Source organism: Pleurodeles waltl, chromosome 7 (assembly GCF_031143425.1).
Source record: "Pleurodeles waltl isolate 20211129_DDA chromosome 7, aPleWal1.hap1.20221129, whole genome shotgun sequence".
Lineage (NCBI taxonomy): Eukaryota > Metazoa > Chordata > Amphibia > Caudata > Salamandridae > Pleurodeles > Pleurodeles waltl.
The window spans coordinates 950,371,684-950,399,193 of NC_090446.1; the positions used below are offsets into that span (position 1 = coordinate 950,371,684).

At 48.0% G+C, this 27,510-nt stretch overlaps 1 protein-coding gene across 1 annotated transcript in view; it reads right to left on the minus strand.

Annotated features, from left to right (window-relative positions):
- DNAH17 (dynein axonemal heavy chain 17) overlaps positions 1-27,510 on the minus strand; it is a 7,556,186-nt gene that overhangs the window by 5,606,639 nt on the left and 1,922,037 nt on the right. The gene's annotated exons all lie outside the window — the stretch shown is intronic.

Below are 27,510 nucleotides of genomic sequence, written 5' to 3' on the forward strand. Positions count from 1 at the left end.
TTGGCTGGCCTGAAGGTTTTTACTGGCCTTTTTCATGTACTCAGCCATCCTTGATCTGAGGCCAAGTACATAATCCACAATATCCTGCTTAGGAGCTTTTAAAGGTTGTTCCCAACCCTCCTTTACAAGTGTGAGTGGACCCCTAACAGGGTGTCCAAAAAGAAGTTCAAAGGGGCTGAAGCCCACTCCTTTCTGGGGTACCTCCCTGTAGGCAAAAAGGAGGCATGGTAGAAGGATATCCCATCTCCTGCGGAGTTTTTCAGGGAGACCCATAATCATGCCTTTGAGAGTTTTATTAAATCTCTCCACCAGTCCATTTGTTTGTGGATGATAGGGTGTTGTGAACTTGTACGTTACACCACACTCCTTCCACATGGCCTTTAAGTATGCAGACATGAAATTGCTTCCCCTGTCTGATACCACTTCCTTTGGGAAGCCCACCCTGGAAAATATTCCCAGGAGGGCCTTTGCCTCTGCAGGTGCTGTAGTGGTCCTTAAAGGAATAGCTTCAGGATATCTTGTGGCATGGTCCACTACCACCAAGATAAATCTATTGCCTGAAGCAGTAGGAGGGTCAAGGGGGCCAACTATGTCAACCCCTACCCTTTCAAAGGGAACCCCAACCACAGGCAGTGGAATAAGGGGTGCCTTTGGGGTGCCACCTGTCTTGCCACTGGCTTGACAGGTTTCACAGGACTTACAAAATTCCTTTGTGTCCTCAGACATCCTAGGCCAATGAAACAATGGAACCAGTCTGTCCCAAGTTTTCATTTGCCCCAGGTGCCCAGCTAGGGGAATGTCATGTGCCAGGGTTAGGAGGAACTTTCTGTACTCCTGAGGAATCACTAATCTCCTGGCAGCTCCAGGTTTAGGATCCCTATGATCAGTGTACAAGAGGTTGTCCTCCCAGTAAACTCTGTGAGAGTCACTGACATCCCCATTAGCCTGTTTGACAGCTTGCTGTCTGAGACCCTCTAATGTGGGACAGGTTTGCTGTGCCACACTCAGCTCCTCTCTGGCAGGCCCCCCTTCACCCAAAAGCTCAGCAGTGTCTGCTTCCAGCTCCTCTGGTGTAGGTTCTGCACAGGGAGGGAATTCTTCTTCCTCAGAAGTTGAATCCACTGTAGAGGGAGGGATAGTAGGAAGTGGTTTGCTTCTACTAGCCCTAGCTTTAGGGAGCACTTGGTCCATTGTTCCAGGATCCAAGCTTCCCTGTCCTTTTTGCTTTTTGGCCAGAGCCCTTGTCAAAGCAAAAATATGCCCTGGGATGCCCAGCATTGCTGCATGGGCCTCCAACTCCACATCTGACCAAGCTGATGTCTCCAAATCATTCCCTAATAGACAGTCTACAGGTAAATCTGAAGCTACCACAACTTTCTTTGGACCAGTAACCCCCCCCCAGTTGAGATTAACAACAGCCATGGGGTGGCTAAGTGTGTTGTTGTGAGCATTGGTTACTTGGTACTGGTGACCAAGTAGGTGTTGTTCAGGGTGGACCAGTTTCTCTATGACCATAGTCACACTGGCACCAGTGTCCCTGTAGGCCTGAACCTCAACACCATTTATTAGGGGTAGCTGCTTGTACTTATCCATATTAAGGGGACAAGCACCTAAGGTGGCTAAATCAATAGCCCCTTCAGAGACTAACACAGCCTCTGTGGCCTCCCTAATAAGGCCAACCCCAACTAAGTTACCAATAGTGAGCCCAGCTACTCCCTTGGATTGGCTATTAGTAGGTTTGCTCCCACCACCACTGCTATTAGTAGGGACACTAGGTGAAGCAGTAGGGGTTGTAGTGGTAGGAGGCTTGGTGCCTTTCTTTGGGCAACTGGGATCTGTTGTCCAATGGCCTTTTATTTTACATAAATAGCACCATGGTTTCTTTTCCTTGTTCTGATTAAAAGAGGATTTGGAACCAACACCCCCACCAGAGTGTTTTTGTGGGCCTGATGAAGACTCATTTTTAGATTTGTCCCCACCCTTGTCAGAAGACTTACCATCCTTCTTTTTGTTGCCATCTTTGTCACCCCCTGTATGAACTTTTCTGTTCACCCTTGTTCTGACCCATTTGTCTGCCTTCTTTCCCAATTCTTGGGGAGAGGTCAGATCAGAGTCCACCAAGTACTGGTGCAACAAATCAGACACACAATTATTAAGAATATGCTCTCTCAGGATCAAGTTATACAGGCTGTCATAATCAGTAACCTTACTGCCATGTAACCACCCCTCCAAGGCCTTCACTGAATGGTCAATGAAATCAACCCAGTCTTGTGAAGACTCCTTTTTGGTCTCTCTGAACTTTATCCTGTACTGTTCAGTGGTTAAGCCATAACCATCCAGGAGTGCATTCTTAAGAACTTGGAAATTATTAGCATCATTTTCTTTCACAGTAAGGAGCCTATCCCTACCTTTTCCACTAAATGATAGCCATAGGATAGGAGCCCACTGCCTTTGAGGGACATCTTGTACAACACAGGCCCTCTCAAGTGCAGCAAACCACTTGTTAATGTCACCCCCCTCCTTATAAGGGGGAACTATCTTGTGCAGATTCCTGGAATCATGCTCTTTTGCAGGATGACTATGGGGAATACTGCTGCTGCCACCATGGGTTTCTAAACCCAGTTTCTGTCTCTCCTTCTCTACTTCTAAAGTCTGTCTATCCAAATCCAGCTGTTGCTTCTTGAGCTTCAGTCTGGTTTGTTCCACTCTCAATCTATTGAGCTCCCTTTCTAACAATCTGTCATCAGGGTGGGTGGGAGGGACATGCCTTGAAACAGAAGTATGGTGAGAATGGACAGAAGGAGACCTGTCCCTTACAGAAGCCACCCTAACAGCTTGGCTAACAGAAACATCACTACCAGTATGGTGAGAATAAATGCTTTTGCTATGATGTGAGACAACACTATTTATATGGTGTGGCTCATCATCATTACCAACTATGCTAGACTGTCTAGTAATGGGCAGGCTAGGAAGTTTCTTTCCTGAATCTTTTCCTGGGGGAGTCCCTGGATCTGATTGAGAACCATTAGCTACTTTTTCTACAGATTGGGCACTTATGGCCTTATCCTGTACTCTAAGCATGTTAATTAACAGTTCTAAGGAAGGATTCTTCCCTACACTCAAACATCTCTCTATGCAGAGACTCCTTGCTCCTTTCCAGCTAAGGTGATCATATGCAAGTTTGGACAGATCAACATTTTTGCCTGTGCCAGACATTTTTAGAGAGAGTTAAAGTGATAGTAAAAGATAAAAAGTTTGTCAGAGCTTTTAGAAAGACAGAGAAAAAAACTTTTAAAACTTTTTAGAACTTTTTAGAAAGTTAGAAGTACTTTTCAGCACTTAGAAAAGAGTGAAAAGAGGAAATGCAAAACTTTTTGGCTATGTGTATATACACTGACCTTGTTTTGTATATTTTTCTCTTATGAAAAGTACAATGACAAGAGTGGTAAGTAGTCTCAAAGCACTTATCCCACCGCTGTCACCAATGTAGGAGGCTGGACTGGCTTGTAGTGAGTACCAAGGGGTACTTGCACCTCGCACCAGGCCCAGTTATCCCTTATTAGTGTATAGTGTGTCTAGCAGCTTAGGCTGATAGATAATGGTAGCTTAGCAGAGCATCTTAGGCTGAACTAGGAGACGTGTGAAGCTACTACAGTACCACTTAGTGTCATATGCACAATATCATAAGAAAACACAATACACAGTTATACTAAAAATAAAGGTACTTTATTTTTTATGACAATATGCCAAAGTATCTTAGAGTGTACCCTCAGTGAGAGGATAGGAAATATACACAAGATATATATACACAATAGCAAAAATATGCAGTATAGTCTTAGAAAACAGTGCAAACAATGTATAGTTACAATATGATGCAATGGGGAAACATAGGGATAGGGGCAACACAAACCATATAATCCAAAAGTGGAATGCGAACCACAAATGGACCCCAAACCTATGTGACCTTGTAGAGGGTCGCTGGGACTATTATAAAATAGTGAGAGTTAGAAAAATAACCCTCCCCAAGACCCTGAAAAGTGAGTGCAAAGTGCACTAAAGTTCCCCTAAGGACAAAGAAGTCGTGTTAGAGGAATAATGCAGGAAAGACACAAACCAACAATGCAACAACTGTGGATTTCCAATCTAGGGTACATGTGGAACAAGGGGACCAAGTCCAAAAGTCACAAGCAAGTCGGAGATGGGCAGATGCCCAGGAAATGCCAGCTGCGGGTGCAAAGAAGCTTCTACTGGACAGAAGAAGCTGAGGTTTCCGCAGGAACGAAAAGGGCTAGAGACTTCCCCTTTGGTGGAAGGATCCCACTCGCCGTGGAGAGTCGTGCAGAAGTGTTTTCCCGCCGAAAGAACGCCAACAAGCCTTGCTAGCTGCAAATCGTGCGATTAGCGTTTTTGGACGCTGCTGAGGCCTAGGAGGGACCAGGAGGTCGCAAATTGGACCAGCAAAGAGAGGGGACATCGAGCAAGACAAGGAGCCCTCTCTGAAGCAGGTAGCACCCGGAGAAGTGCCAGAAATAGGCACTACGAGGATGCGTTGTGAGAAGGTAGCCTCTTTCTAGCCTTGGTACCCCCACTTTTGGCCTGTTTGTGAGTGTATGTCAGGGTGTTTGTCACTGTTTTCACTGTCTCACTGGGATCCTGATAGCCAGGCCTCAGTGCTCATAGTGAAAACACTATGTTTTCAGTATGTTTGTTATGTGTCACTGGGATCCTGCTGGTCAGGACCCCAGTGCTCATAGGTTTGTGGCCTATATGTATGTGTCACTGGGACCCTGTCACACAGGGCCCCAGTGCTCATAGGTGTGCATGTATATGTTCCCTGTGTGGTGCCTAACTGTCTCACTGAGGCTCTGCTAACCAGAACCTCAGTGGTTATGCTCTCTCATTACTTCAAATTGTCAATGACAGGCTAGTGACCATTTTTACCAATTTACATTGGCTTACTGGAACACCCTTATAATTCCCTAGTATATGGTACTGAGGTACCCAGGGTATTGGGGTTCCAGGAGATCCCTATGGGCTGCAGCATTTCTTTTGCCACCCATAGGGAGCTCTGACAATTCTTACACAGGCCTGCCACTGCAGCCTGAGTGAAATAACGTCCACGTTATTTCACAGCCATTTTTACACTGCACTTAAGTAACTTATAAGTCACCTATATGTCTAACCTTTACCTGGTAAAGGTTAGGTGCAAAGTTACTTAGTGTGAGGGCACCCTGGCACTAGCCAAGGTGCCCCCACATTGTTCAGAGCCAATTCACTGAACTTTGTGAGTGCGGGGACACCATTACACGCGTGCACTACATATAGGTCACTACCTATATGTAGCTTCACCATGGTAACTCCGAATATGGCCATGTAACATGTCTATGATCATGGAATTGCCCCCTCTATGCCATCCTGGCATTGTTGGTACAATTCCATGATCCCAGTGGTCTGTAGCACAGACCCTGGTACTGCCAGACTGCCCTTCCTGGGGTTTCACTGCAGCTGCTGCTGCTGCCAACCCCTCAGACAGGCAGCTGCCCTCCTGGGGTCCAGCCATGCCTGGCCCAGGATGGCAGAACAAAGAACTTCCTCTGAGAGAGGGTGTGACACCCTCTCCCTTTGGAAAATGGTGTGAAGGCAGGGGAGGAGTAGCCTCCCCCAGCCTCTGGAAATGCTTTGTTGGGCACAGATGTGCCCAATTCTGCATAAGCCAGTCTACACCGGTTCAGGGACCCCTTAGCCCCTGCTCTGGCGCGAAACTGGACAAAGGAAAGGGGAGTGACCACTCCCCTGACCTGCACCTCCCCTGGGAGGTGTCCAGAGCTCCTCCAGTGTGCTCCAGACCTCTGCCATCTTGGAAACAGAGGTGCTGCTGGCACACTGGACTGCTCTGAGTGGCCAGTGCCACCAGGTGACGTCAGAGACTCCTGCTGATAGGCTCCTTCAGGTGTTAGTAGCCTTTCCTCCCTCCTAGGTAGCCAAACCCTCTTTTCTGGCTATTTAGGGTCTCTGTCTCTGGGGAAATTTTAGATAACGAATGCATGAGCTCAGCCGAGTTCCTCTGCATCTCTCTCTTCACCTTCTGATAAGGAATCGACCACTGACCGCGCTGGAAGCCTGCAAACCTGCAACATAGTAGCAAAGACGACTACTGCAACTCTGTAACGCTGATCCTGCCGCCTTCTCGACTGTTTTCCTGCTTGTGCATGCTGTGGGGGTAGCCTGCCTCCTCTCTGCACCAGAAGCTCCGAAGAAATCTCCCGTGGGTCGACGGAATCTTCCCCCTGCAACCGCAGGCACCAAAAAGCTGCATTACCGGTCCCTTGGGTCTCCTCTCAGCACGACGAGCGAGGTCCCTCGAATCCAGCGACGCTGTCCAAGTGACCCCCACAGTCCAGTGACTCTTCAGCCCAAGTTTGGTGGAGGTAAGTCCTTGCCTCACCTCGCTGGGCTGCATTGCTGGGAACCGCGACTTTGCAGCTACTCCGGCCCCTGTGCACTTCCGGCGGAAATCCTTCATGCACAGCCAAGCCTGGGTCCACGGCACTCTAACCTGCATTGCACGACTTTCTAAGTTGGTCTCCGGCGACGTGGGACTCCTTTGTGCAACTTCGGCAAGCACCGTTTCACACATCCTCGTAGTGCCTGTTTCTGGCACTTCTCCGGGTGCTACCTGCTTCAGTGAGGGCTCTTTGTCTTGCTCGACGTCCCCTCTCTCGGCAGGTCCAATTTGCGACCTCCTGGTCCCTCCTGGGCCCCAACAGCGTCCAAAAACGCCAAACGCACGATTTGCGTGTAGCAAGGCTTGTTGGCGTCCTTCTGGCGGGAAAACACTTCTGCACGACTCTCCAAGGCGAGCGTGATCCGTCCACCAAAGGGGAAGTCTCTAGCCCTTTTTGTTCCTGTAGAAACCTCAGCTTCTTCTGTCCAGTCAAAGCTTCTTTGCACCCGCAGCTGGCATTTCCTGGGCATCTGCCCATCTCCGACTTGCTTGTGACTTTTGGACTTGGTCCCCTTGTTCCACAGGTACCCTAGATTGGAAATCCACCGTTGTTGCATTGCTGGTTTGTGTCTTTCCTGCATTATTCCTCTAACACGACTCTTTTGTCCTTAGGGGAACTTTAGTGCACTTTGCACTCACTTTTCAGGGTCTTGGGGAGGGTTATTTTTCTAACTCTCACTATTTTCTAATAGTCCCAGCGACCCTCTACAAGGTCACATAGGTTTGGGGTCCATTCGTGGTTCACATTCCACTTTTGGAGTATATGGTTTGTGTTGCCCCTATCCCTATGTTTCCCCATTGCATCCTATTGTAACTATACATTGGTTGCACTGTTTTCTAAGACTATACTGCATATTTTTGCTATGGTGTATATATATCTTGTGTATATTTCCTATCCTCTCACTGAGGGTACACTCTAAGATACTTTGGCATATTGTCATAAAAATAAAGTACCTTTATTTTTAGTATAACTGTGTATTGTGTTTTCTTATGATATTGTGCATATGACACTAGGTGGTACTGTAGTAGCTTCACACGTCTCCTAGTTCAGCCTAAGCTGCTCTGCTAAGCTACCATTATCTATCAGCCTAAGCTGCTAGACACCCTATACACTAATAAGGGATAACTGGGCCTGGTGCAAGGTGCAAGTACCCCTTGGTACTCACTACAAGCCAGTCCAGCCTCCTACATGCGTGAAACGGTGCTTGCCGAAGTTGCACAAAGGAGTCCCACGTCGCCGGAGACCAACTTAGAAAGTCGTGCAATGCAGGTTAGAGTGCCGTGGACCCAGGCTTGGCTGTGCACAAAGGATTTCCGCCGGAAGTGCACAGGGGCCGGAGTAGCTGCAAAAGTTGCGGTTCCCAGCAATGCAGCCCAGCGAGGTGAGGCAAGGACTTACCACCACCAAACTTGGACTGAAGAGTCACTGGACTGTGGTGGTCACTTGGACAGAGTCGCTGGATTCGAGGAACCTCGCTCGTCGTGCTGAGAGGAGACCCAAGGGACCGGTAATGCAGCTTTTTGGTGCCTGCGGTTGCAGGGGGAAGATTCCGTCGACCCACGGGAGATTTCTTCGGAGCTTCTGTTGCAGAGAGGAGGCAGACTACCCCCACAGCATGCACAAGCAGGAAAACAGTTGAGAAGGCGGCAGGATCAGCGTTACAGAGTTGCAGTAGTCGTCTTTGCTACTATGTTGCAGGTTTGCAGGCTTCCATCGCGGTCAGCAGTCGATTCCTTATCAGAAGGTGAAGAGAGAGATGCAGAGGAACTCGGATGAGCTCTTGCATTCGTTATCTAAAGTTTCCCCAGAGACAGAGACCCTAAATAGCCAGAAAAGAGGGTTTGGCTACCTAGGAGAGAGGATAGGCTACTAACACCTGAAGGAGCCTATCATAAGGAGTCTCTGACGTCACCTGGTGGCACTGGCCACTCAGAGCAGTCCAGTGTGCCAGCAGCACCTCTGTTTCCAAGATGGCAGAGGTCTGGAGCACACTGGAGGAGCTCTGGACACCTCCCTAGGGAGGTGCAGGTCAGGGGAGTGGTCACTCCCCTTTCCTTTGTCCAGTTTTGCACCAGAGCAGGGCTAAGGGGTCCCCTGAACCGGTGTAGACTGGCTTATGCAGAATTGGGCACATCTGTGCCCAACAAAGCATTTCCAGAGGCTGGGGGAGGCTACTCCTCCCCTGCCTTCACACCATTTTCCAAAGGGAGAGGGTGTCACACCCTCTCTCAGAGGAAGTTCTTTGTTCTGCCATCCTGGGCCAGGCCTGGCTGGACCCCAGGAGGGCAGATGCCTGTCTGAGGGGTTGGCAGCAGCAGCAGCTGCAGTGAAACCCCAGGAAGGGCAGTTTGGCAGTACCAGGGTCTGTGCTACAGACCACTGGGATCATGGGATTGTGCCAACTATGCCAGGATGGCATAGAGGGGGCAATTCCATGATCATAGACATGTTACATGGCCATATTCGGAGTTACCATTGTGAAGCTACATATAGGTAGTGACCTATATGTAGTGCACGCGTGTAATGGTGTCCCCGCACTCACAAAGTTCAGGGAATTGGCTCTGAACAATGTGGGGGCACCTTGGCTAGTGCCAGGGTGCCCTCACACTAAGTAACTTTGCACCTAACCTATACCAGGTAAAGGTTAGACATATAGGTGACTTATAAGTTACTTAAGTGCAGTGTAAAATGGCTGTGAAATAACGTGGACGTTATTTCACTCAGGCTGCAATGGCAGGCCTGTGTAAGAATTGTCAGAGCTCCCTATGGGTGGCAAAAGAAATGCTGCAGCCCATAGGGATCTCCTGGAACCCCAATACCCTGGGTACCTCACTACCATATACTAGGGAATTATAAGGGTGTTCCAGTAAGCCAATGTAAATTGGTAAAAATGGTCACTAGCCTGTTAGTGACAATTTGGAAAGAAATGAGAGAGCATAACCACTGAGGTTCTGATTAGCAGAGCCTCAGTGAGACAGTTAGTCACTACACAGGTAACACATTCAGGCACACTTATGAGCACTGTGGCCCTGGATTACCAGGGTCCCAGTGACACATACAACTAAAACAACATATATACAGTGAAAAATGGGGGTAACATGCCAGGCAAGATGGTACTTTCCTACAGGGACCAAGTCCAAAAGTCACAAGCGAGTCGGAGATGGGCAGATGCCCAGGAAATGCCAGCTGTGGGTGCAAAGAAGCTTCTACTGGACAGAAGAAGCTTAGGTTTCTGCAAGAACGACAAGGGCTAGAGACTTCCCCTTTGGAGGACGGATCCCTCACGCCGTGGAGAGTCGTGCAGAAGTGTTTTCCCGCCGAAAGACCGCCAACAAGCCTTGCTAGCTGAAAATCGTGCGGTAAGCGTTTTTGGATGCTGCTGTGGCCCAGGAGGGACCAGGATGTCAAAAATTGCGTCAGGAGACAGAGAGGACGTCGAGCAAGACAAGGAGCCCTCTCAGCAGCAGGTGGCACCCAGAGAAGTGCCAGAAACAGGCACTACGAGGATGCGTGAAACGGTGCTCACCCGAAGTCGCACAAAGGAGTCCCACGTCGCCGGAGAACAACTTAGGAGGTCGTGCAATGCAGGTTAGAGTGCCGTGGACCCAGGCTGGACTGTGCACAAAGGATTTCCGCCGGAAGTGCACGGAGGCCGGAGCAGCCTCAAAAGTCGCGGTTCCAAGCAATACAGTCTGGAGTGGGGAGGCAAGGACTTACCTCCACCAAACTTGGACTGAAGAGTCACTGGAATGTGGGAGTCACTTGGACAGAGTTGCTGGACTCAAGGAACCTCGCTCGTCGTGCTGAGAGGAGACCCAAGGTACCGGTGATGCAGTTCTTTGGTGCCTGCGGTTGCAGGGGGAAGATTCCGTCGACCCACTGTAGGAGGCTGGACTGGCTTGTAGTGAGTACCAAGGGGTACTTACACCTTGCACCAGGCCCAGTTATCCCTTATTAGTGTATAGGGTGTCTAGCAGCTTAGGCTGATAGATAATGGTAGCTTAGCAGAGCAGCTTAGGCTGAACTAGGAGATGTGTGAAGCTACTACAGTACCACTTAGTGTCATATGCACAATATCATAAGAAAACACAATACACAGTTATACTAAAAATAAAGGTACTTTATTTTTATGACAATATGCCAAAGTATCTTAGAGTGTACCCTCAGTGAGAGGATAGGAAATATACACAAGATATATATACACTGTACTAAAAATATGCAGTATAGTCTTAGAAAACAGTGCAAACAATGTATAGTTACAATAGGATGCAATGGAGACACATAGGGATAGGGGCAACACAAACCATATACTCCAAAAGTGGAATGCGAACCACGAATGGACCCCAAACCTATGTGACCTTGTAGAGGGTCGCTGGGACTATTAGAAAATAGTGAGAGTTAGAAAATTAGCCCTCCCCAAGACCCTGAAAAGTGAGTGCAAAGTGCACTAAAGTTCCCCAAAAGACAAAGAAGTCGTGATAGAGGAATAATGCAGGAAAGACACAAACCAACAATGCAACAACTGTGGATTTCCAATCTAGGGTACCTGTGGAACAAGGGGACCAAGTCCAAAAGTCACAAGCAAGTCGGAGATGGGCAGATGCCCAGGAAATGCCAGCTGCGGGTGCAAAGAAGCTTCGACTGGACAGAAGAAGCTGCGGTTTCTGCAGGAACAAAAAGGGCTAGAGACTTCCCCTTTGGTGGCCGGATCCCTCTCGCCTTGGAAAGTTGTGCAGAAGTGTTTTCCCGCCGAAAGGACGCCAACAAGCCTTGCTAGTTGCAAATCGTACGGTTAAAGTTTTTGGACGCTGCTGAAGCCCAGGAGGGACCAGGATGTCGCAAATTGAACCAGGAGAGAGAGGGGACAACGAGCAAGACAAGGAGCCCTCTCTGAAGCAGATAGGACCCAGAGAAGTGCCATAAACAGGCACTACGAGGATGCGTGAAACGATGCTCGCCGAAGTTGCACAAAGGAGTCCCACGTCGCCGGAGACCAACTTAGAAAGTCGTGCAATGCAGGTTAGAGTGCCGTGGACCCAGGCTTGGCTGTGCACAAAGGATTTCCACCGGAAGTGCACAGGGGCCGGAGAAGTTGCAAAAGTCGTGGTTACCAACAATGCAGTCTGGAGTGGGGAGGCAAGGACTTACCTCCACCAAACATGGACTGAAGAGTCACTGGACTGTGGCAGTCACTTGGACAGAGTTGCTGGATTCAAGGGACCTCGCTCGTTGTGCTGAGAGGAGACCCAAGGGACCGGTAATGCAGCTTTTTGGTGCCTGCGGTTGCAGGGGGAAGATTCCGTCAACCCACGGGAGATTTCTTCGGAGCTTCTGGTGCAGAGAGGAGGCAGGCTACCCCCACAGCATGCACAAGCAGGAAAACAGTCGAGAAGGCGGCAGGATCAGCGTTACAGAGTTGCAGTAGTCGTCTTTGCTACTATGTTGCAGGTTTGCAGGCTTCCAGCGCGGTCAGCAGTCGATTCCTTATCAGAAGGTGAAGAGAGAGATGCAGAGGAACTCGGATGAGCTCTTGCATTCGTTATCTAAAGTTTCCCCAGAGACAGAGACCCTAAATAGCCAGAAAAGAGGGTTTGGCTACCTAGGAGAGAGGATAGGCTAGCAACACCTGAAGGAGCCTATCACAAGGAGTCTCTGACGTCACCTGGTGGCACTGGCCACTCAGAGCAGTCCAGTGTGCCAGCAGCACCTCTGTTTCCAAGATGGCAGAGGTCTGGAGCACACTGGAGGAGCTCTGGACACCTCCCAGGGGAGGTGCAGGTCAGGGGAGTGGTCACTCCCCTTTCCTTTGTCCAGTTTCGCGCCAGAGCAGGGCTAAGGGGTCCCCTGAACCGGTGTAGACTGGCTTATGCAGAATTGGGCACCTCTGTGCCCAACAAAGCATTTCCAGAGGCTGGGGGAGGCTACTCCTCCCCTGCCTTCACACCATTTTCCAAAGGGAGAGGGTGTCACACCCTCTCTCAGAGGAAGTTCTTTGTTCTGCCATCCTGGGCCAGGCCTGGCTGGACCCCAGGAGGGCAGATGCCTGTCTGAGGGGTTGGCAGCAGCAGCAGCTGCAGTGAAACCCCAGGAAGGGCAGTTTGGCAGTACCAGGGTCTGTGCTACAGACCACTGAGATCATGGGATTGTGCCAACTATGCCAGGATGGCATAGAGGGGGCAATTCCATGATCATAGACATGTTACATGGCCATATTCGGAGTTACCATTGTGAAGCTACATATAGGTAGTGACCTATATGTAGTGCACGCGTGTAATGGTGTCCCCGCACTCACAAAGTTCAGGGAATTGGCCCTGAACAATGTGGGGGCACCTTGGCTAGTGCCAGGGTGCCCTCACACTAAGTAACTTTGCACCTAACCTTTACCAGGTAAAGGTTAGACATATAGGTGACTTATAAGTTACTTAAGTGCAGTGTAAAATGGCTGTGAAATAACGTGGACGTTATATCACTCAGGCTGCAGTGGCAGGCCTGTGTAAGAATTGTCAGAGCTCCCTATGGGTGGCAAAAGAAATGCTGCAGCCTATAGGGATCTCCTGGAACCCCAATACCCTGGGTACCTCAGTACCATATACTAGGGAATTATAAGGGTGTTCCAGTAAGCCAATGTAAATTGGTAAAAATGGTCACTAGCCTGTTAGTGGCAATTTGGAAAGAAAGGAGAGAGCATAACCACTGAGGTTCTGATTAGCAGAGCTTCAGTGAGACAGTTAGGCACTACACAGGGAACACACACATATAGGCCACAAACTTATGAGCACTGGGGTCCTGACTAGCAGGGTCCCAGTGACACATAACAAACATACTGAAAACATAGGGTTTTCACTATGAGCACTGGGCCCTGGCAAGCAGGATCCCAGTGATACAGTGAAAACACCCTGACATACACTCACAAACAGGCCCAAAGTGGGGGTAACAAGGGTAGAAAGAGGCTACTTTCTCACACAACCCCCCCCCAAACGAAGGACAATAAGGCTAACCTTGGCCAGTTGAGACTTTATTGTCTAAGTGGTGATAAGTAGAGAGTAGCTCTGCAATAGACTGGTTACTCCCTTTATCATCCACTATATGGTTACTTCCTTGTGGGGATGTAAACCACCCTGTTTGAAGTTTTTTAGCTAAGCAACAATGTGAAGATGTATTTTCAGAGTTTCTATCAGTAAGTTTTAGTTTAGAGCAGTGGGAATTATCCACTGAACCTATTTGTAATGATGGAAATGCCAGACAGGGATGCTGTCTCAGAAAAGCCATAGCTGGGCAAAAACTTTGTCCATATGGCTGGAAGAGAGAACAGGGATGCTGTTTCTCTTGAGTTGGAGCAGGGCAGGGATGCTGTCCTATGAGCTCCACACTAGGGCAGGGATGCTGTCCTAAGTGTTGTGAGGCAGTGCAGGGTTTCTGCACTAAAGTTTCTCTGGGCGGGTTGGAGGGATGCTCCATGTTAACTAAAATGGTGCTCTTTTTCTCACCAATGTTAGTTATCCCACAGAGAGGCACTTCTACCTCAGGGAGTCCAGCTTTGCCAGCTGATGATTCCCTTGGAACAGGTGCCACCCCAGGAGAGGTTTTTCCCACCACAGGAATGCTATCCTGAATGGTAGGGTGGTTAGGGGATACTGTGATACCCTTTTTACCTGTTGATGGAGAGGGATCCTGAGTTTTCAGGCCTTCTCTCCTTTGCTTTTTCATTTCAGTAGAAATGAGAGGGAACAATTCCTCTGGGATGCCCAGCATGGCTGCATGGGCATAAAACTCTACATCAGCCCAACCTGAGGCCTCTAGGTCATTACCTAAGAGACAATCTACAGGTAAGCTAGGTGATACCACCACCTGCTTAGGGCCAGTGACTCCACCCCAACTAAACTGAATTATAGCTAAGGGAAGAAACTTAGTGGAGTTATGGACATCAATAATCTTATACTGTTGTCCAATGATGTGTTGATCAGGGTGCACTAGGTTTTCAGTCACCAAAGTGATACTGGCACCTGTGTCCCTGTAGGCCAAGGCCTCAACACCATTTATTGAAACTGTCTGCCTGTACTTATCCATTGTAAGGGGACAAGCAGCCAGTGTGGCAAGGCCAATGACACTAGGTATGACAGAAACTGTCTTGGGAGTGACTTCCCCAGTTTCTACTATGGACCCAAAAGTGAACCCAACTACACCCTTAACTTGACTGTTGCCAGCAGTCCCACCACTAGTACCACTACTGCTAGGGGCACTAGAGCTTGATGTATTAGTGGTGGTAGGCTCAGGGGGTTTACCTGGACAGGACTTATCCCCTGGCCTATGGCCTCTGTTTTTACACACAAAGCACCAAGTCTTTTTAATGTGTGCAGGTTGAGAAGAAGAGGAAGAATTAGTTTTATCCCCACCCTCTGAAGAGTGTTTAAGATTTGAAGTGGGATCTTTGGTTTTACCCTTATCCCCATGCTTATCTTGAGATTTTTCACCATCTTTCTTCTTATTGCCATCTTTGTCACCCCCTGTATGAACTTTTCTGTTCACCCTTGTTCTGACCCATTTGTCTGCCTTCTTTCCCAATTCTTGGGGAGAGGTCAGATCAGAGTCTACCAGGTACTGGTGCAACAAATCAGACACACAATTATTAAGTATATGCTCTCTCAGGATTGTGTTATACAGGCTTTCATAATCAGTAACTTTACTGCCATGTAACCACCCCTCCAAGGCCTTCACTGAATGGTCAATGAAATCAACCCAGTCTTGTGAAGACTCCTTTTTGGTCTCTCTGAACATTATCCTGTATTGTTCAGTGGTTAAGCCATAACCATCCAGGAGTGCATTCTTAAGAACTGTAAACTTATTGGCATCACTTTCTTTCACAGTAAGGAGCCTATCCCTACCTTTTCCACTAAATGATAGCCATAGGATAGCAGCCCACTGCCTTTGAGGGACATCCTGTACAACACAGGCCCTCTCAAGTGCAGCAAACCACTTGTTAATGTCATCCCCCTCCTTATAAGGGGGAACTATCTTATGCAGATTCCTGGAATCATGCTCTTTTGCAGGATGACTATGGGGAATACTGCTGCTGCCACCATGGGTATCTAAACCCAACTTCTGTCTTTCCTTCTCTAATTCTAAAGACTGTCTATCCAAATCCAGCTGTTGCTTTTTAAGCTTCAGCCTGGTTTGTTCCACTCTCAATCTATTGAGCTCCCTTTCTAACAATCTGTCATCAGGGTGGGTGGGAGGGACATTTCTAGATACAGAGGTATGATGGGAATGAACAGAAGGAGACCTGTCCCTTACAGAGGGCACCCTAACAGCTTGGCTAACAGAAACATCAGTACCACTGTGGTGTGAGTAAATGCTTTTGCTATGATGTGAGACAACACTATTTCTATGGTGAGGCTCTCCATCATTACCAACTATGCTAGACTGTCTAGTAATGGGCAGGCTAGGAAGTTTCTTTCCTGAATCTTTTCCTGGGGGAGTCCCTGGATCAGATTGGGAACCATTTGCTACTTTTTCAACAGATGTGGCCCCTATGGCCTTATCTTGTTCTCTAAGCATGTTAAGCAATAATTCCAAAGAAGGATTCTTCCCTACACTCAAACCTCTCTCTACACAGAGACTCCTTGCTCCTTTCCAGCTAAGGTGGTCATATGCAAGTTTGGACAGATCAACATTTTGGCCTGTGCCAGACATTTTTAGAGAGAGTTAAAGTGATAGAAAAAGAGAAAAAAGTTTTCAGAACTTTTTAGAAAGACAGAAAAAAAACTTTTTAAACTTTTAAGAACTTTTTGAAAGTTTAGAAGTACTTTTCAGCACTTAGAAAAGAGTGAAAAGAGGAAATGCAAAACTTTTTGGCTATGTGTATATACACTGACCTTGTTTTGTATATTTTTCTCTTATGAAAAGTACAATGACAAGAGTGGTAAGTAGTCTCAAAGCACTTATCCCACCGCTGCACAACCAATGTAGGAGGCTGGACTGGCTTGTAGTGAGTACCAAGGGGTACTTACACCTTGCACCAGGCCCAGTTATCCCTTATTAGTGTATAAGGTGTCTAGCAGCTTAGGCTGATAGATAATGGTAGCTTAGCAGAGCAGCTTAGGCTGAACTAGGAGATGTGTGAAGCTACTACAGTACCACTTAGTGTCATATGCACAATATCATAAGAAAACACAATACACAGTTATACTAAAAATAAAGGTACTTTATTTTTATGACAATATGCCAAAGTATCTTAGAGTGTACCGTCAGTGAGAGGATAGGAAATATACACAAGATATATATACACAGTACTAAAAATATGCAGTATAGTCTTAGAAAACAGTGCAAACAATGTATAGTTACAATAGGATGCAATGGAGACACATAGGGATAGGGGCAACACAAACCATATACTCCAAAAGTGGAATGCGAACCACGAATGGACCCCAAACCTATGTGACCTTGTAGAGGGTCGCTGGGACTATTAGAAAATAGTGAGAGTTAGAAAATTAGCCCTCCCCAAGACCCTGAAAAGTGAGTGCAAAGTGCGCTAAAGTTCCCCAAAAGACAAAGAAGTCGTGATAGAGGAATAATGCAGGAAAGACACAAACCAACAATGCAACAACTGTGGATTTCCAATCTAGGGTACCTGTGGAACAAGGGGACCAAGTCCAAAAGTCACAAGCAAGTCGGAGATTTGCAGATGCCCAGGAAATGCCAGCTGCGGGTGCAAAGAACCTTCGACTGGACAGAAGAAGCTGCGGTTTCTGCAGGAACGAAAAGGGCTAGAGACTTCCCCTTTGGTGGCCGGATCCTTCTAGCCTTGGAAAGTCGTGCAGAAGTGTTTTCCCGCCGAAAGGACGCCAACAAGCCTTGCTAGCTGCAAATCGTGCGGTTAACGTTTTTGGACGCTGCTGAGGCCCAGGAGGGACCAGGATGTCGCAAATTGAACCAGGCGAGAGAGGACATAGAGCAAGACAAGGAGCCCTCTCTGAAGCAGGTAGCACCCGGAGAAGTGCCATAAACAGGCACTACGAGGATGCGTGAAACGGTGCTCGCCGAAGTTGCACAAAGGAGTCCCACGTCGCCGGAGACCAACTTAGAAAGTCGTGCAATGCAGGTTAGAGTGCCGTGGACCCAGGCTTGGACGTGCACAAAGGATTTCCACCGGAAGTGCACAGGGGCCGGAGAAGTTGCAAAAGTCGCTGTTACCAACAATGCAGTCTGGAGTGGGGAGGCAAGGACTTACCTCCACCAAACTTGGACTGAAGAGTCACTGGACTGTGGCAGTCACTTGGACAGAGTTGCTGGATTCAAGGGACCTCGCTCGTTGTGCTGAGAGGAGACCCAAGGGACCGGTAATGCAGCTTTTTGGTGCCTGCGGTTGCAGGGGGAAGATTCCGTCGACCCACGGGAGATTTCTTCGGAGCTTCTGGTGCAGAGAGGAGGCAGACTACCCCCACAGCATGCACCACCAGGAAAACAGTTGAGAAGGCGGCAGGATCAGTGTTACAGAGTTGCAATAGTCGTCTTTGCTACTTTGTTGCAGTTTTGCAGGCTTCCAGCGCGGTCAGCAGTCGATTCCTTATCAGAAGGTGAAGAGAGAGATGCAGAGGAACTCGGATGAGCTCTTGCATTCGTTATCTAAAGTTTCCCCAGAGACAGAGACCTTAAATAGCCAGAAAAGAGGGTTTGGCTACCTAGGAGAGAGGATAGGCTAGCAACACCTGAAGGAGCCTATCAGAAGGAGTCTCTGACGTCACCTGGTGGCACTGGCCACTCAGAGCAGTCCTGTTTCCAAGATGGCAGAGGTCTGGAGCACACTGGAGGAGCTCTGGGCACCTCCCAGGGGAGGTGCAGGTTAGAGGAGTGGTCACTCCCCTTTCCTTTGTCCAGTTTCGCGCCAGAGCAGGGCTAAGGGGTCCCTGAACCGGTGTAGACTGGCTTATGTAGAAATGGGCACCAAATGTGCCCATGAAACCATTTCCAGAGGCTGGAGGAGGCTACTCCTCCCCTGCCTTCACACCATTTTCCAAAGGTAGAGGGTGTAACACCCTCTCTCAGAGGAAGTCCTTTGTTCTGCCATCCTGGGCCAGGCCTGGCTGGACCCCAGGAGGGCAGAAGCCTGTCTGAGGGGTTGGCAGCAGCAGCAGCTGCAGTGAAACCCCTGAAAAGGCAGTTTGGCAGTACCAGGGTCTGTGCTACAGACCACTGGGATCATGGGATTTTGCCAACTATGCCAGGATGGCATAGAGGGGGCAATTCAATGATCATAGACATGTTACATGGCCATATTCGGAGTTACCATTGTGAAGCTACATATAGGTAGTGACCTATATGTAGTGCACGCGTGTAATGGTGTCCCCGCACTCACAAAGTTCAGGGAATTGGCTCTGAACAATGTGGGGGCACCTTGGCTAGTGCCAGGGTGCCTTCACACTAAGTAACTTTGCACCTAACCTTTACCAGGTAAAGGTTAGACATATAGGTGACTTATAAGTTACTTAAGTGTAGTGTAAAATGGCTGTGAAATAACGTGGACGTTATTTCACTCAGGCTGCAGTGGCAGGCCTGTGTAAGAATTGTCAGAGCTCCCTATGGGTGGCAAAAGAAATGCTGCAGCCCATAGGGATCTCCTGGAACCCCAATACCCTGGGTACCTCAGTACCATATACTAGGGAATTATAAGGGTGTTCCAGTAAGCCAATGTAAATTGGTAAAAATGGTCACTATCCTGTTAGTGACAATTTGGAAAGAAATGAGAGAGCATAACCACTGAGGTTCTGATTAGCAGAGCCTCAGTGAGACAGTTAGTCACTACACAGGTAACACATTCAGGCACACTTATGAGCACTGGGGCCCTGGGTTACCAGGGTCCCAGTGACACATACAACTAAACCAACATATATACAGTGAAAAATGGGGGTAACATGCCAGGCAAGATGGTACTTTCCTACACAACCCCCCCCCCCAAACGAAGGACAATAAGACTAGCCATGACCTGATGAGTCTTCATTGTCTAAGTGGAAATATCTGGAGAGTCCATCTGCATTGGAGTGGCTACTCCCAGGTCTATGTTCCACTGTATAGTCCATTCCCTGTAGGGATATGGACCACCTCAACAATTTAGGATTTTCACCTTTCATTTGTTTTAGCCAAAGTAGAGGTTTGTGGTCTGTCTGAACAATGAAGTGAGTGCCAAACAGGTATGGCCTCAACTTCTTCAGAGCCCAGACCACAGCAAAGGCCTCCCTCTCAATGGCAGACCAACGCTTTTCTCTAGGGGTCAACCTCCTACTAATAAAAGCAACAGGTTGATCCTGGCCCTCAGAATTAAGTTGTGATAGGACTGCCCCTACTCCTAATTCAGATGCATCAGTTTGGACATAGAATTTCTTAGAGTAACAAGGGCTTTTCAGGACAGGTGCAGAGCACATGGCCTGCTTCAGCTCCTCAAAAGCTTTCTGACAGTTTGCTGTCCATAATACCTTTTTAGGCATTTTCTTGGATGTGAGGTCATTAAGAGGGGCTGCAATGGAGCCATAGTTCTTAATGAACCTCCTGTAATACCCAGTGAGGCATAGGAAGGCTCTCACCTGAGTCTGAGTGGTAGGGGGAACCCAATCAATAATTGTTTGGATTTTCCCCTGAAGTGGTGCAATCTGTTCCCCACCAACAAGGTGTCCCAGATAAACCACCTTCCCCTGCCCTATCTGGCACTTTGAAGCCTTGATAGTGAGGCCTGCCTTTTGCAGGGCCTCCAAAACTTTCCATAGGTGGACCAGGTGATCATCCCAGCTGGAGCTAAAGACAGCTATATCGTCCAAATATGCTGCACTGAAAGCTTCCAGCCCTTGCAGGACTGTGTTCACCAACCTCTGAAAAGTGGCAGGTGCATTTTTCAAACCAAAAGGCATTACAGTAAACTGGTAATGTCCTCCAATGGTAGAAAATGCAGTCTTAGGTTAAGCATCTTCTGATAATTTGATCTGCCAATACCCTGCAGTCAAATCAAAAGTGCTTAGATACTTGGCAGATGCCAGTGTATCTATGAGCTCATCTGCCCTGGGTATAGGGTGAGCATCAGTTTTGGTTACCAAGTTGAGACCTCTATAGTCTACACAAAACCGCATTTCCTTCTTTCCATCTTTGGAATGGGGTTTTGGTACCAGTACCACAGGAGAAGCCCATGGACTGTCAGAGTGCTCAACTACTCCTAGTTCTAACATTTTCTGGACCTCTTGCTTTATGCAGTCCCTGACATGGTCAGGCTGCCTATAGATCTTACTTTTTACAGGTAAACTGTCTCCAGTATCTATAGTGTGCTCACACCAAGAAGTGGTACCTGGCACAGTAGAGAAGAGTTCAGAGAATTGATCTAGGAGATTTATGCAATTATCTTTCTGCTCAGCAGTAAGACAATCAGCCAAAACTACACCTTCCACAAGAGCATCTTGATCTGTGGAAGAGAAGAGATCAGGTAGAGGATCACTGTCTTCTTCCTGTCCCTCATCTGTTGCCATGAGCAGGGTGAGATCAGCCCTGTCATAGTAGGGTTTCAGGCGATTGACATGGAGCACCCTAAGGGGACTCCTGGCAGTGCCTAAGTCAACTAAATAGGTGACTTCTCCCTTCTTTTCAACAATTGTGTGGGGACCACTCCATGTATCTTGGAGTGATCTTGGGGCCACAGGCTCCAAGACCCACACTTTCTGCCCTGGTTGGTACTGAACCAAAACAGCCTTCTGATCATGCCATTGCTTCTGGAGCTCTTGGCTGGCCTGAAGGTTTTTACTTGCCTTTTTCATGTACTCAGCCATCCTTGATCTGAGGCCAAGTACATAATCCACAATATCCTGCTTAGGAGCTTTTAAAGGTTGTTCCCAACACTCCTTTACAAGTGTGAGTGGACCCCTAACAGGGTGTCCAAAAAGAAGTTCAAAGGGGCTGAAGCCCACTCCTTTCTGGGGTACCTCCCTGTAGGCAAAAAGGAGGCATGGTAGAAGGATATCCCATCTCCTGCGGAGTTTTTCAGGGAGACCCATAATCATGCCTTTGAGAGTTTTATTAAATCTCTCCACCAGTCCATTTGTTTGTGGATGATAGGGTGTTGTGAACTTGTACGTTACACCACACTCCTTCCACATGGCCTTTAAGTATGCAGACATGAAATTGCTTCCTCTGTCTGATACCACTTCCTTTGGGAAGCCCACCCTGGAAAATATTCCCAGGAGGGCCTTTGCCACTGCAGGTGCTGTAGTGGTCCTTAAAGGAATAGCTTCAGGATATCTTGTGGCATGGTCCACTACCACCAAGATAAACCTATTGCCTGAAGCAGTAGGAGGGTCAAGGGGGCCAACTATGTCAACCCCTACCCTTTCAAAGGGAACCCCAACCACAGGCAGTGGGATAAGGGGTGCCTTTGGAGTGCCACCTGTCTTGCCACTGGCTTGACAGGTTTCACAGGACTTACAAAATTCCTTTGTGTCCTCAGACATTCTAGGCCAATGAAACAGGGGAACAAGCCTGTCCCAAGTTTTCATTTGTCCTAGATGCCCAGCTAAGGGAATGTCATGTGCCAGTGTTAGGAGGAACTTTCTGTACTCCTGAGGAATCACTAATCTCCTGGCAGCTCCAGGTTTAGGATCCCTATACTCAGTGTACAAGAGGTTGTCCTCCCAGTAAACTCTGTGAGAGTCACTGACATCCCCATTAGCCTGTTTGACAGCTTGCTGTCTGAGACCCTCTAATGTGGGACAGGTTTGCTGTGCCACACTCAGCTCCTCTCTGGCAGGCCCCCCTTCACCCAAAAGCTCAGCAGTGTTTGCTTCCAGCTCCTCTGGTGTAGGTTCTGCACAGGGAGGGAATTCTTCTTCCTCAGAAGTAGAATCCACTGTAGAGGGAGGGATAGTAGGAAGTGGTTTGCTTCTACTAGCCCTAGCTTTAGGGAGCACTTGGTCCATTGTTCCAGGATCCAAGCTTCCCTGTCCTTTTTGCTTTTTGGCCTGAGCCCTTGCCAAAGCAAAAATATGCCCTGGGATGCCCAGCATTGCTGCATGGGCCTCCAACTCCACATCTGACCAAGCTGATGTCTCCAAATCATTCCCTAATAGACAGTCTACAGGTAAATCTGAAGCTACCACAACTTTCTTTGGACCAGTAACCCCCCCCAGTTGAGATTTACAACAGCCATGGGGTGGCTAAGTGTGTTGTTGTGAGCATCGGTTACTTGGTACTGGTGACCAAGTAGGTGTTGTTCAGGGTGGACCAGTTTCTCTATGACCATAGTCACACTGGCACCAGTGTCCCTGTAGGCCTGAACCTCAACACCATTTATTAGGGGTAGCTGCTTGTACTTATCCATATTAAGGGGACAAGCAACTAAGGTGGCTAAATCAATAGCCCCCTCAGAGACTAACACAGCCTCTGTGGCCTCCCTAACAAGGCCAACCCCAACTAAATTACCAAAAGTGAGCCCAGCTACTCCCTTGGATTGGCTATTAGTAGGTTTGCTCCCACCACCACTGCTATTAGTAGGGACACTAGGTGTAGCAGTAGGGGTTGTAGTGGTAGGAGCATTGGTGCCTTTCTTTGGACAACTGGGATCTGTTGTCCAATGGCCTTTTATTTTACATAAATAGCACCATGGTTTCTTTTCCTTGTTCTGATTAAAAGAGGATTTGGACCCACCACCCCCACCAGAGTGTTTTTGTGGGCCTGATGAAGACTCATTTTTAGATTTGTCCCCACCCTTGTCTGAAGACTTACCATCCTTCTTTTTGTTGCCATCTTTGTCACCCCCTGTATGAACTTTTCTGTTCACTCTTGTTCTGACCCATTTGTCTGCCTTCTTTCCCAATTCTTGGGGAGAGGTCAGATCAGAGTCCACCAAGTACTGGTGCAACAAATCAGACACACAATTATTAAGAATATGCTCTCTCAGGATTAAGTTATACAGGCTGTCATAATCAGTAACTTTACTGCCATGTAACCACCCTTCCAAGGCCTTCACTGAATGGTCAATGAAATCAACCAAGTCTTGTGAAGACTCCTTTTTGGTCTCTCTGAACTTTATCCTGTACTGTTCAGTGGTTAAGCCATAACCATCCAGGAGTGCATTCTTAATAACTTGGAAATTATTAGCATCATTTTCTTTCACAGTAAGGAGCCTATCCCTACCTTTTCCACTAAATGATAGCCATAGGATAGCAGCCCACTGCCTTTGAGGGACATCCTGTACAACACAGGCCCTCTCAAGTGCAGCAAACCACTTGTTAATGTCATCCCCCTCCTTATAAGGGGGAACTATCTTGTGCAGATTCCTGGAATCATGGTCTTTTGCAGGATGACTATGGGGAATACTGCTGCTGCCACCATGGGTTTCTAAACCCAACTTCTGTCTTTCCTTCTCTAGTTCAAAAGACTGTCTATCCAAATCCAGCTGTTGCTTTTTAAGCTTCAGTCTGGTTTGTTCCACCCTCAACTTATTGAGTTCCCTCTCTAACATTCTGTCATCAGGGTTGGTGGGAGGGACATTCCTAGAAACAGAGGTATGATGGGAATGAACAGAAGGAGACCTGTCCCTTACAGAAGCCACCCTAACAGCTTGGCTGACAGAAACATTACTACCAGTATGGTGAGAATAAATGCTTTTGCTATGATGTGAGACAACACTATTTGTATGGTGTGGCTCATCATCATTACCAACTATGCTAGACTGTCTAGTAATGGGCAGGCTAGGAAGTTTCTTTCCTGAATCTTTTCCTGGGGGAGTCCCTGAATCAGATTGGGAACTATTAGGTACTTTTTCAACAGATGAGGCACCTATGGCCTTATCCTGTTCTCTAAGCATGTTAAGTAACAGTTCCAAGTAAGGATTCTTCCCTACACTCAAACCTCTCTCTATACAGAGACTCCTTGCTCTTTTCCAGCTAAGGTTGTCATATGCAAGTTTGGACAGATCAACATTTTGGCCTGTGCCAGACATTTTTAGAGAGAGTTAAAGTGATAGTAAAAGATAAAAAGTTTGTCAGAGCTTTTAGAAAGACAGAGAAAAAAAACATTTTAAACTTTTTAGAACTTTTTAGAAAGTTAGAAGTACTTTTCAGCACTTAGAAAAGAGTGAAAAGAGGAAATGCAAAACTTTTTGGCTATGTGTATATACACTGACCTTGTTTTGTATATTTTTCTCTTATGAAAAGTACAATGACAAGAGTGGTAAGTAGTCTCAAAGCACTTATCCCACCACTGCACAACCAATGTAGGAGGCTGGACTGGCTTGTAGTGAGTACCAAGGGGTACTTGCACCTTGCACCAGGCCCAGTTATCCCTTATTAGTGTATAGGGTGTCTAGCAGCTTAGGCTGATAGGTAATGGTAGCTTAGCAGAGCAGCTTAGGCTGAACTAGGAGACGTGTGAAGCTACTACAGTACCACTTAGTGTCATATGCACAATATCATAAGAAAACACAATACACAGTTATACTAAAAATAAAGGTACTTTATTTTTATGACAATATGCCAAAGTATCTTAGAGTGTACCCTCAGTGAGAGGATAGGAAATATACACAATATATATATACACAATAGCAAAAATATGCAGTATAGTCTTAGAAAACAGTGCAAACAATGTATAGTTACAATAGGATGCAATGGGGAAACATAGGGATAGGGGCAACACAAACCATATACTCCAAAAGTGGAATGCGAACCACGAATGGACCCCAAACCTATGTGACCTTGTAGAGGGTCGCTGGGACTATTAGAAAATAGTAAGAGTTAGAAAAATAACCCTCCCCAAGACCCTGAAAAGTGAGTGCAAAGTGCACTAAAGTTCCTCTAAGGACAAAGAAGTTGTGTTAGAGGAATAATGCAGGAAAGACACAAACCAGCAATGCAACAACTGCGGATTTCCAATCTAGGGTACCTGTGGAACAAGGGGACCAAGTCCAAAAGTCACAAGCAAGTCGGAGATGGGCAGATGCCCAGGAAATGCCAGCTGCGGGTGCAAAGAAGCTTCCACTGGACAGAAGAAGCTGAGGTTTCTGCAGGAACGAAAAGGTCTAGAGTCTTCCCCTTTGGTGGACGGATCCCTCTTGCCGTGGAGAGTCGTACAGAAGTGTTTTCCTGCCGAAAGAACGCCAAAAAGCCTTGCTAGCTGCAAATCGTGCAGTTAGCGTTTTTGGACGCTGCTGAGGCCCAGGAGGGACCAGGAGGTCGTAAATTGGACCAGCAAAGAGAAGGGACGTCGAGCAAGACAAGGAGCCCTCTCTGAAGCAGGTCGCACCCGGAGAAGTGCCAGAAACAGGCACTACGATGATGCGTGAAATGGTGCTCGCCGAAGTTGCACAAAGGAGTCCCACGTCGCCGGAGACCAACTTAGAAAGTCGTGCAATGCAGGTTAGAGTGCCGTGGACCCAGGCTTGGCTGTGCACAAAGGATTTTTGCCGGAAGTGCACAGGGGCCGGAGTAGCTGCAAAGTCGCGGTTCCCAGCAATGCAGCCCAGCGAGGTGAGGCAAGGACTTACCTCCACCAAACTTGGACTGAAGAGTCACTGGACTGTGGGGGTCACTTGGACAGAGTTGCTGGATTCGAGGGACCTCGCTCGTTGTGCTGAGAGGAGACCCAAGGGACCGGTAATGCAGCTTTTTGGTGCCTGCGGTTGCAGGGGGAAGATTCCGTAGACCCACGGGAGATTTCTTCGGAGCTTCTGGTGCAGAGAGGAGGCAGACTACCCCCACAGCATGCACAAGCAGGAAAACAGTCGAGAAGGCGGCAGGATCAGCGTTACAGAGTTGCAGTAGTCGTCTTTGCTACTATGTTGCAGGTTTGCAGGCTTCCAGCGCGGTCAGCAGTCGATTCCTTATCAGAAGGTGAAGAGAGAGATGCAGAGGAACTCGGATGAGCTCTTGCATTCGTTATCTGAAGTTTCCCCAGAGACAGAGACCCTAAATAGCCAGAAAAGAGGGTTTGGCTACCTAGGAGAGAGGATAGGCTAGCAACACCTGAAGGAGCCTATCACAAGGAGTCTCTGACGTCACCTGGTGGCACTGGCCACTCAGAGCAGTCCAGTGTGCCAGCAGCACCTCTGTTTCCAAGATGGCAGAGGTCTGGAGCACACTGGAGGAGCTCTGGACACCTCCCAGGGGAGGTGCAGGTCAGGAAAGTGGTCACTCCCCTTTCCTTTGTCCAGTTTCGCGCCAGAGCAGGGCTAAGGGGTCCCCTGAACCGGTGTAGACTGGCTTATGCAGAATTGGGCACATCTGTGCCCAACAAAGCATTTCCAGAGGCTGGGGGAGGCTACTCCTCCCCTGCCTTCACACCATTTTCCAAAGGGAGAGGGTGTAACACCCTCTCTCAGAGGAAGTTCTTTGTTCTGCCATCCTGGGCCAGGCCTGGCTGGACCCCAGGAGGGCAGATGCCTGTCTGAGGGGTTGGTAGCAGCAGCTGCAGTGAAACCCCAGGAAGGGCAGTTTGGCAGTACCAGGGTCTGTGCTACAGACCACTGGGATCATGGGATTGTGCCAACTATGCCAGGATGGCATAGAGGGGGCAATTCCATGATCATAGACATGTTACATGGCCATATTCGGAGTTACCATTGTGAAGCTACATATAGGTAGTGACCTATATGTAGTGCACGCGTGTAATGGTGTCCCCGCACTCACAAAGTTCAGGGAATTGGCTCTGAACAATGTGGGGGCACCTTGGCTAGTGTCAGGGTGCCCTCACACTAAGTAACTTTGCACCTAACCTTTACCAGGTAAAGGTTAGACATATAGGTGACTTATAAGTTACTTAAGTGCAGTGTAAAATGGCTGTGAAATAACGTGGACGTTATTTCACTCAGGCTGCAGTGGCAGGCCTGTGTAAGAATTGTCAGAGCTCCCTATGGGTGGCAAAAGAAATGCTGCAGCCCATAGGGATCTCCTGGAACCCCAATACCCTGGGTACCTCAGTACCATATACTAGGGAATTATAAGGGTGTTCCAGTAAGCCAATGTAAATTGGTAAAAATGGTCACTAG